Here is an 8,096-nt window from a genome sequence, read left to right as displayed (position 1 = left end):
AAGCAGCTTGGTGATAAAAGGTCCACTGTTGGAGCAAACATTAGAAAGTGGAAGAATCTAAATATGATGGTCAATGTCAATCGAAGTGGAGCCCTATACAAGATATCACCTCTTGCCGTCTCAATGATTCTAAGAAAGGTGAGGAATCGGCCCGGAACTACACGACAGGAGTTGGTCATTGATGTGAAAAGAGCTGGGACTGCAATTTCCAAGGTAACTAGGTAATACACTAAGACGTCATTATTTCAAATCATGCATGGCACCAAAGGTTCCTCTACTTAAACCAGCACATGTCAAGGCCGGTCTTAAGTTTGCATATGACCATTTGGATAATACAGTGGGGTCATGGGAGAATGTTTTGCTGTCAAAATAGAACTTTTTGGTCATAATTCCACTAAGTGTGCTTGGATGAAGAATGAAGAGTACAACCGGAAGAACACCATCCCTACTGTGAAGCATAGGGGTGATAGCATCATGCTTTGGGGGTGTTTTTCTGTACATGGGACAGGACGAGTGCACTGCATTAAAGAGAGGAGGACTGTGGGCTGTGTATTGTGAGCTTTGGGGAACAACCTCCTTCCCTCAGTCAGAGCATTGATGATTGGTCGTGGCTGGATCTTCCAACATAACGGTCCGAAGCACACAGCCAGGAAAACCAAGGAGTGGCTCTGTAAGAAGTATATCAAGGTTCTAGCATGGCCCTGACAGTCTCCAGACCTCAACCCAATCGAAAATCTTTGGAGGGACCTCAAACTCTGTGTTTCTGAGCAACGGCCCGGAAACGGGACTGATCTAGAGAAGATCTGTGTGGAAGAGTGGGCCAAGGTCCCTCCTGCAGTGTGTGCAAACTTGGTGAAAGACTACAGGAAACGTTTAAACTATATTATAGCAAACAAAGGCTACTGTACCAAATATTAACATTCATTTTCTCAGACATTTGAGGTAAAATGTAGTTAAAAGAAAATTTGCTGAAAATGTTAAAAGTAAGGGAAAAATTTTACAACAGAAGAAGAGAAAACAGCTCTTCTCGATATTTTTCCTTGTTTAATACACATCATAATCATGTTTTTGCAGCGTGGACCCGGTTATAATTCAAAACCGTCAGCAGAGGGCAGTGTTACTTTACAAATTTTTGAGAAAAAAATAGTTTGAGACGGATCTACCACGGTAATAATACAGTAATAACACAATACTACTATATGCGTATAGCGAATGTACTATTTTGCTGTAAAGAGTTGCAGAAGGTATCGTACACTGCAAAATAATCCTTTATCACAAACAGCAAAATTGCAAATAGTAGATTAAAACCTTCAAAAATAATGATATGTTCACACCCGCAAGTGTTATATTAACACTTTTGAAGTGTTACTTTTGCGGCAATCAGAAACGGGCAATTTTGCTGTGCAGCAAGCTTACATAAAATGATGAAAAAGGTATATATAGTATATCCTTGGGATATGGAGTAATCCTTTCTGCGGTGGGGATCGCAGGGTAAAATTATTTGGCAAGGGGGTAGAAATCCACGGTAATTAACTAATGCGCTGTGGAACCTCAGGTAACAAACTTAAAATTGTGTATACATATTAAAATAAGTAGAAAAAGTGTATATTGTAAGTACTATGTATAGGTATGTTGAGCAAATAAACCCAGCAAATAAATGACTTCCACTTACTGTACCAATTCACCTTGTACCATAATGAAATCTGATAACGTGAAGTTTTGAATTTAATTAAAACGTCCAAGGTTATGTATTGATAAAATAATGTTCTCACCGTACGTAATTCTGTCGACTGGAGGAGAGAACATTTTGCAAATTTCTCACTTCTTTGGCTTTCTAACAAGTTTAGCAACTTCAAACACCGCCTACTGATACTGTGAGTATCAGATAGCTAATACCACACCCAAAGAGGCATGATCGAGTCATACCTAAGACTTATAACATTGGTAAAATGGCGGCGCCCTCTGTTGGCTGCGGCTGCATCGGCTCGCTACAACGGGTCAGGTGTATCGACATTTCGTTCTTACAAAGAATGACAATACAAAGGAAATTCTTATTCTTATCTGGTCAAGCGTCCCTGGTCCATATAAAAAGAGGAGCTGATTAATAGTTCGTCATCTTTTCTACTGCCGCGCCAAGCGGCTGTGCGGGCCTGCACTGTGGCCTTGGGTCCAGCACGTGGGCCACACGTTGAGACCATATGGAGCGCGGGAGCAAATCTTTTCGCAACAACAAGTAAGAGGATGGTTTCAGATTTAACACCATGTTTGCTGGTTCTTGGGAATGAGCGTTTTTTTTTCTGTACAAGGGAATCTCCCCAAATCGACTAGCATTGTAGCAGGAAACTTTCGTTTTGTGCTAATTTCAGCGGTCAAACTCTCATAGTCTACGGCGCCTCACCCCCTCTATTTTTTCTATTATTAATTCTACGTGTTTATAAATTGTGTGTGTGTCTTATTTCCATCAGTCTGGTTCATTCATTCCATTTTCTTGGGATTAGTAATTCATATCAGGACTCTAAGAGCTCAAAGTAATAACGTAATTTTTTTTTTAACAGTGTAGAAAATTCTAGCCTCCGTCAGAGAAAATTATTTTTAATGGTGGAGCACAAGCAATACCTAGAGGCAAATTCGTTAACTGATTGCTGTAAAGAATAATTCGTTTCAATACTAATGATTTTCAAAATTAAAGCTAGTAAAATCCCTACAGGTAATGTATGTGTATATGATGCATATCATTATAAATGAATATACATCGAAAGGAAAAATTATATTGTGTTTATCTTGGGTGAGACGTGACTGGAGCTGGTACGGTGGAGTGGCAGGTATATGCAGAGGGGAGAGGGCAGATTAAACTTGAAATTGATTTTAAAACTTCCACATGGAAGGATTGTCATGCCTTCAGAAGACTTTGTTGCTTTAATCGCCTTCTTATTCCTAATAATTTCCCCAAGAGGTCGATCGGTTGCAGTTCCTTACATAGGGTAACGATGTGCCTTTTGTCTCCCTACTTCTTGATAATCGCAAGCTCCGTTTCCATGGTTATATTTTTGATTCTCCGTTTAGCTCAGAGGTGTCAAACTCATTTTAGCACAGGGGCTACCCGGGAGAAAAACACTCTTGCGGGGGCCGGACTTGTAAATTATCCATCCATCCATTATCTGCACCGTTTATCCTCAGTAGGGTCGCAGGGGTGCTGGAGCCCATCCCAGCTATCTTCGGGCAGTGGGCAGGGGACACCCTGAACTGGTTGCCAGCCAGTCGCAGGGCACACAGGGACAAACAATTCGCACGCTCATTCAAACCTAGGGGAAATTTTGACCGGCCAATTAACCTGACAGGCATGTTTTTGGAATGTGGGAGGAAACTGGAGTGCGTAGAGGAAACCCACGCAAGCACGGGGAGAATATGCAAACTCCACAAAGGAGGTTTGATCTCCCGACCTCAGAACTGGGCTGCACATGCCCTAACCACTGCGCCGCTGTGCTGCCCCACTTGTAAATTAATGGCATTAAAAATGTGCTGTAGCTGTAGGGCTGGGGATCTTTTAGAGGCTCATGATTCAAGGGTATAAGATTTGAGTATAAAACAATTATTGAGGTCATTTTTTCTCAATATCTTTGCCTTCTCTAATATTTAATCTCCTTAAAGTTTTTCCTCTGTCCATGTGTTACAAAAGCTACACAAAAATAGATTTCATTTCCAATAAAATTTATCTAACTTGAGGAAACACGTGCGAAAGGGAAAGTGACCACACAAACACTTGTTTACGGGCAATTTATTTAAAGTATTTTTATACAATTTTAAATGATTTTTTTAAACAAAATGTAACCTGAATTCGGTCACTTCGCATGTTCTCTGGTTGATAAATGTCAGTAAGCAAATACAGCTGCAGCGGGTGGATTATTTTGCGATTAGCACTTAGCTTTGGCGACATAGAGTGAAAACTGCAGATCGGTGTTTTTCTCTTGCGCTTCTCTCATTATGCCAAAATGTAAGTATGTATTTCTCATTTGATTTAAAAAAGAAAAAATGTTAAATTTGATGTTTACTATTCCTATGTAGCTAAAAAACTGTAGGCCTTCGAAAATGAGTCAAAATGGCTGCCACTGACCAACAGGGGCAACTTTAGGTTCAGCGCTTCGGGGTCCTGAGCACCCAGAAGTTCCGGCTGGTTATTATCATTTATTTTCATTCCACTAAAAGTAATACATCTCATCTCATCTCATCAGCCGTACCGCTTATCCTCATTAGGGTCGCGGGGGGGCTGGAGCCCATCCCAGCCATCTCCGGGCAGTGGGCAGGGGACACCCTGAACTGGTTGCCAGCCAATCGCAGGGCACACAGGGACAGACAACTCATTCGCTCATTCACACCTAGGGACAATTTGGACCGGCCAATTCACCTGAAATGCATGTTTTTGGAACGTGGGAGGAAACCGGAGTGCCCGGAGGAAATTCAATTACGACAACATTTTATTTTAAATATTTTCTAAAGACTTTTTATTTTTTAAGGATGTTTTTATCAATCGAATGTTCATTTTTTTAATCGAATTATGGCACTTTCGGGCTTCTGTAATAACATACTCCTCCCGTGATACACCGGAGCCTCCACAGACTCCGCCGCTATGGCACAAGTGACACAAGCCGAGCGAAAGGGAAGCGGTGCTCGGAATCCAATGGACTGAACCATTTCAAGGCAGTGGTTTTATTTATATTTTTGTTTTGTTTGACTTTTTTTTACGCTTTAGCTAGCGTTCTTCGTGATATTGAAGCCTATCCTGTCCTTTATTAGGAAAAGAGTTATAAAATAATGCTATCATTTTTTGCGGGGGGCTTGGGTTGAATTTGGGGGGGCTTGAACACCCCCCAAAACCGACTGGTTACACCCATGCTTTCTAATTATTGCTACTCAAAGACTACTTGATCATGACTTTTCCAAGCAAGGAGTTTCGGATCGGAATCGATCGCTCCTACATGGTAGTGTCATGATTACCGATGTGAATTACCTGTGCCCGCTCCTTGGACTATGATTGGCTCCATGTCCCTATTTAAACCCACTCCTATCTGTCCCCTGTTGTCAGTCCGTCTACGAACCTCAGTTAACCCTGACTCCCAGTTGTTTTTGGCTCCCATCTGTTCCCCGGCTTCGACCCGTTTTTGATCCTGACCAAGTCTACTCTCCTTTCTTGACTTACAACCTGCTTACGACCCCGTTTTTGCTCTCCTGTCCCAGCCACTGACCCGTTTTTCCGTTCCAGACACCACCATAGCTCGCCACAGAAGTCCCACTTCCGCGTTCAGAGCAACCTGCTTCCCGTGTCCAGCAACCACCGGATCGTGGGCGCAACCCTTTCTCTTTCTGTCACGAACCCAGAACAGATACAGGACCCAATCGCGTGACGTTCTCACACAAGCCTTTTATTTTATGGGAAATGGGGAGTCATCCACGTTAGGAAGCTGGTCTGGCGTGGAAGGACAGTAAGCCAGAGACCGACGAGACCGATTCCAATAGCCCGAGTCGATATTGGACGGATGGAGTCGATTACGGACAGGAAGGGACAGACAAGAAAGATAACGAAAAAGGATATCGAAATTAACAGGAGAAACTAGATGGGAACGAAAACGAAACGAAAATAATAAACAGGACAAAAACAGATGGAAACTAAACTGGAACCTGAAAATAAACAGGACAACAATAAACGGGAACAATACCAGACTGTAGATATCACTGGAAAACAGGACCAAGTCAGAACCCACGTCTTGTGGGGCAGAAGTTCGTTTGACGGGCTGACAACCGAAACAAGAGAGCGCTGAACTTAATATAGAAAGAAAGCCAATCTCTCAACAAGCAGGAGCTGGCGCCACACAGGCGGGGCCAATTGGGCACCATGGCAACCGTGACGCACACGGGCGGGGCCAATTGGGCACCATGGCAACCATCACACACACAGGCGGGGCCAATTGGACACCATGGCAACCGTGACACACACACACACACCCACACACACACACACACACACACACACACACACACACGGGCACAGCCAATTGGGCGCCATGGCAACCACGACACTTTCTTCCAATAAAACGCAACGCAAGTGGGTCCTGTCTCCGTTCTGGTCCTGACAGGTAGTGACTCGGATCGGACCGATAGCGAAAATCCCGGTATCGCCCACCCCTCGCCTACTCTGTACAAAAAAAACGGAGCGTAGCAAGCTTTCGTGGGAAGATTTGGGTTTGCGCCCGGATTGTTCGCCGCTAATGTGCGAGCTAAAGCCGGCGCTAAGGCGGCGGTAATGAAAAACACCGGGGAAGACAATATCAAACGGCTTCTCTACATCCTGAGGTGGAGATTAGCCGGCGGCGAAGGAGGGGGCCCCGACCGACCGGCCGGGGGGGAACGGAGGAAGGCTTTAGTGCTGCTGATTGAGTCTCTCGTCAAGAGCGACACGCTCGCACCCCGGAAAAGCCACTTTTCCCACCGACGGCCTTTAGACGATTCGGTTGGCTTCACGTACGCTCACAACTCTGTTTTGTACCGATACCGTAGCGACGATGACGCCTCGTACACCGTAAAATCAAAAAGTGTCACCCAGACGGCCTTTAAAAGCAATTTTTTAAAAAGTATTACCGTATTTCCCGCACTACAGGGCGCACCGGGTTATAGGGCGCACCCCGAAAAAATAGTTTTTGGTCCTATTTTTGACATACATAAGGCGCACCGGATTATAAGGCGCTACAATGGGAACGTCGACAAAACAGTCAGATGATTCAGTCAAAGTTATTACCCCCTTAACATTCCCAAAACTTGCAAAGAAACAAATACGTGTCGTAGACGCGTGCGGATGCGGTGTCCGTACGATGTCACTCAAATGCATCGTTCCAAATATCATTCGGAAGGTTAAAGTCTTGGGATTCAAGAAATGCCAACCATTCCTTAGTTTCTATTTTCTTTTTCGCTCGCAACTTTACTGTGCATATGACAATAAACACTTGGAATTGAGTTTAATTTAAAAATAGACACTCCATTCCATCCATTATCTGCACCGCTTATCACAGAAACATCGAAATCACTCTGAAACAAGATACTGGGAAAATATATAGCCGGAGTAGCTCACCTAAGTTCTCACGTTCAATAATGATACGGAATCATGGTCTTCTTACAACCGTGAGTGTAGTAAATCCAGGAGAGTAAAATATTTACAAACACAGACTAATGAAACATGTTTCGTTATGGCGTAGTTTAGCAAGTTTGCTATTCAGTCATCTTTTTCGGCCAATTGCAGGGTTTGTTTTGGCCCTCTAGCCAATCCGAGGCTCCGAATAACTTCAGCCAATAGCGATCGATTTAACGGATGATTGACACATCTTTTTCAGCCAATTGCAGGGTTTGTTTCGGCCCTCTAGCCTATCCGAGGCTCCGAATAACTTTAGCCAATAGCGATCGATTCAAATGATGATTGACACATTGGTTAGCCAATGAAACGCATACACCGCGGACTACTCCACGTTCGGGGAAAAATCGAGTCGGCGGCTGTTGCGTAAATTAGGAGACCTTGCGATTTAATATTGAGCCATATATAAGGCACACTGTATTATAAGGCGCATGGTCAGCTTTTGAAAAAAATTAAGACTTTTAGGTGCGCCTTATAGTGCGGAAAATACGGTATGTTACCGCGGTGTACCTGTCCCACCAAAGATCCACATTCGCGCTGGACTGGATGATGAGGTTTTTATTACAGTTTCTGGAGATGGAATGAGTCACAACATTAGCTTCTCTGCTGGCTTTGATCTCTTTGATCTCGTTGGCAACTCGCTCTGTAGACTTCCCAAAGCGTATCAAAGAGCTTTCTTTTCAATTTATATAAAATACATTTTGGAATATCACAATACATTTTTACATCCATTTTAACAAGAGATCGTTTACAATGAATTCAACATATTTTTCTTTAGTCTGAATTTTAACCAACATCATCCTTTTTATATATATGAGAAAATAGAAATAAGAACAATAATGAGTATAAAAACAGGTACAATTTACCTGCAAATGAAATGAGTCACAACACGTGATTAGCTTCTCTGCTGGCTTTGATCTCT

The sequence above is a fragment of the Urocampus carinirostris genome, chromosome 5, assembly GCF_059441175.1.
Source record: "Urocampus carinirostris isolate Australia breed hairy pipefish chromosome 5, RoL_Ucar_1.0, whole genome shotgun sequence".
In the NCBI taxonomy this organism is placed as follows: Eukaryota; Metazoa; Chordata; class Actinopteri; order Syngnathiformes; family Syngnathidae; genus Urocampus; species Urocampus carinirostris.
Note: the sequence above shows the minus strand (reverse complement) of the source record.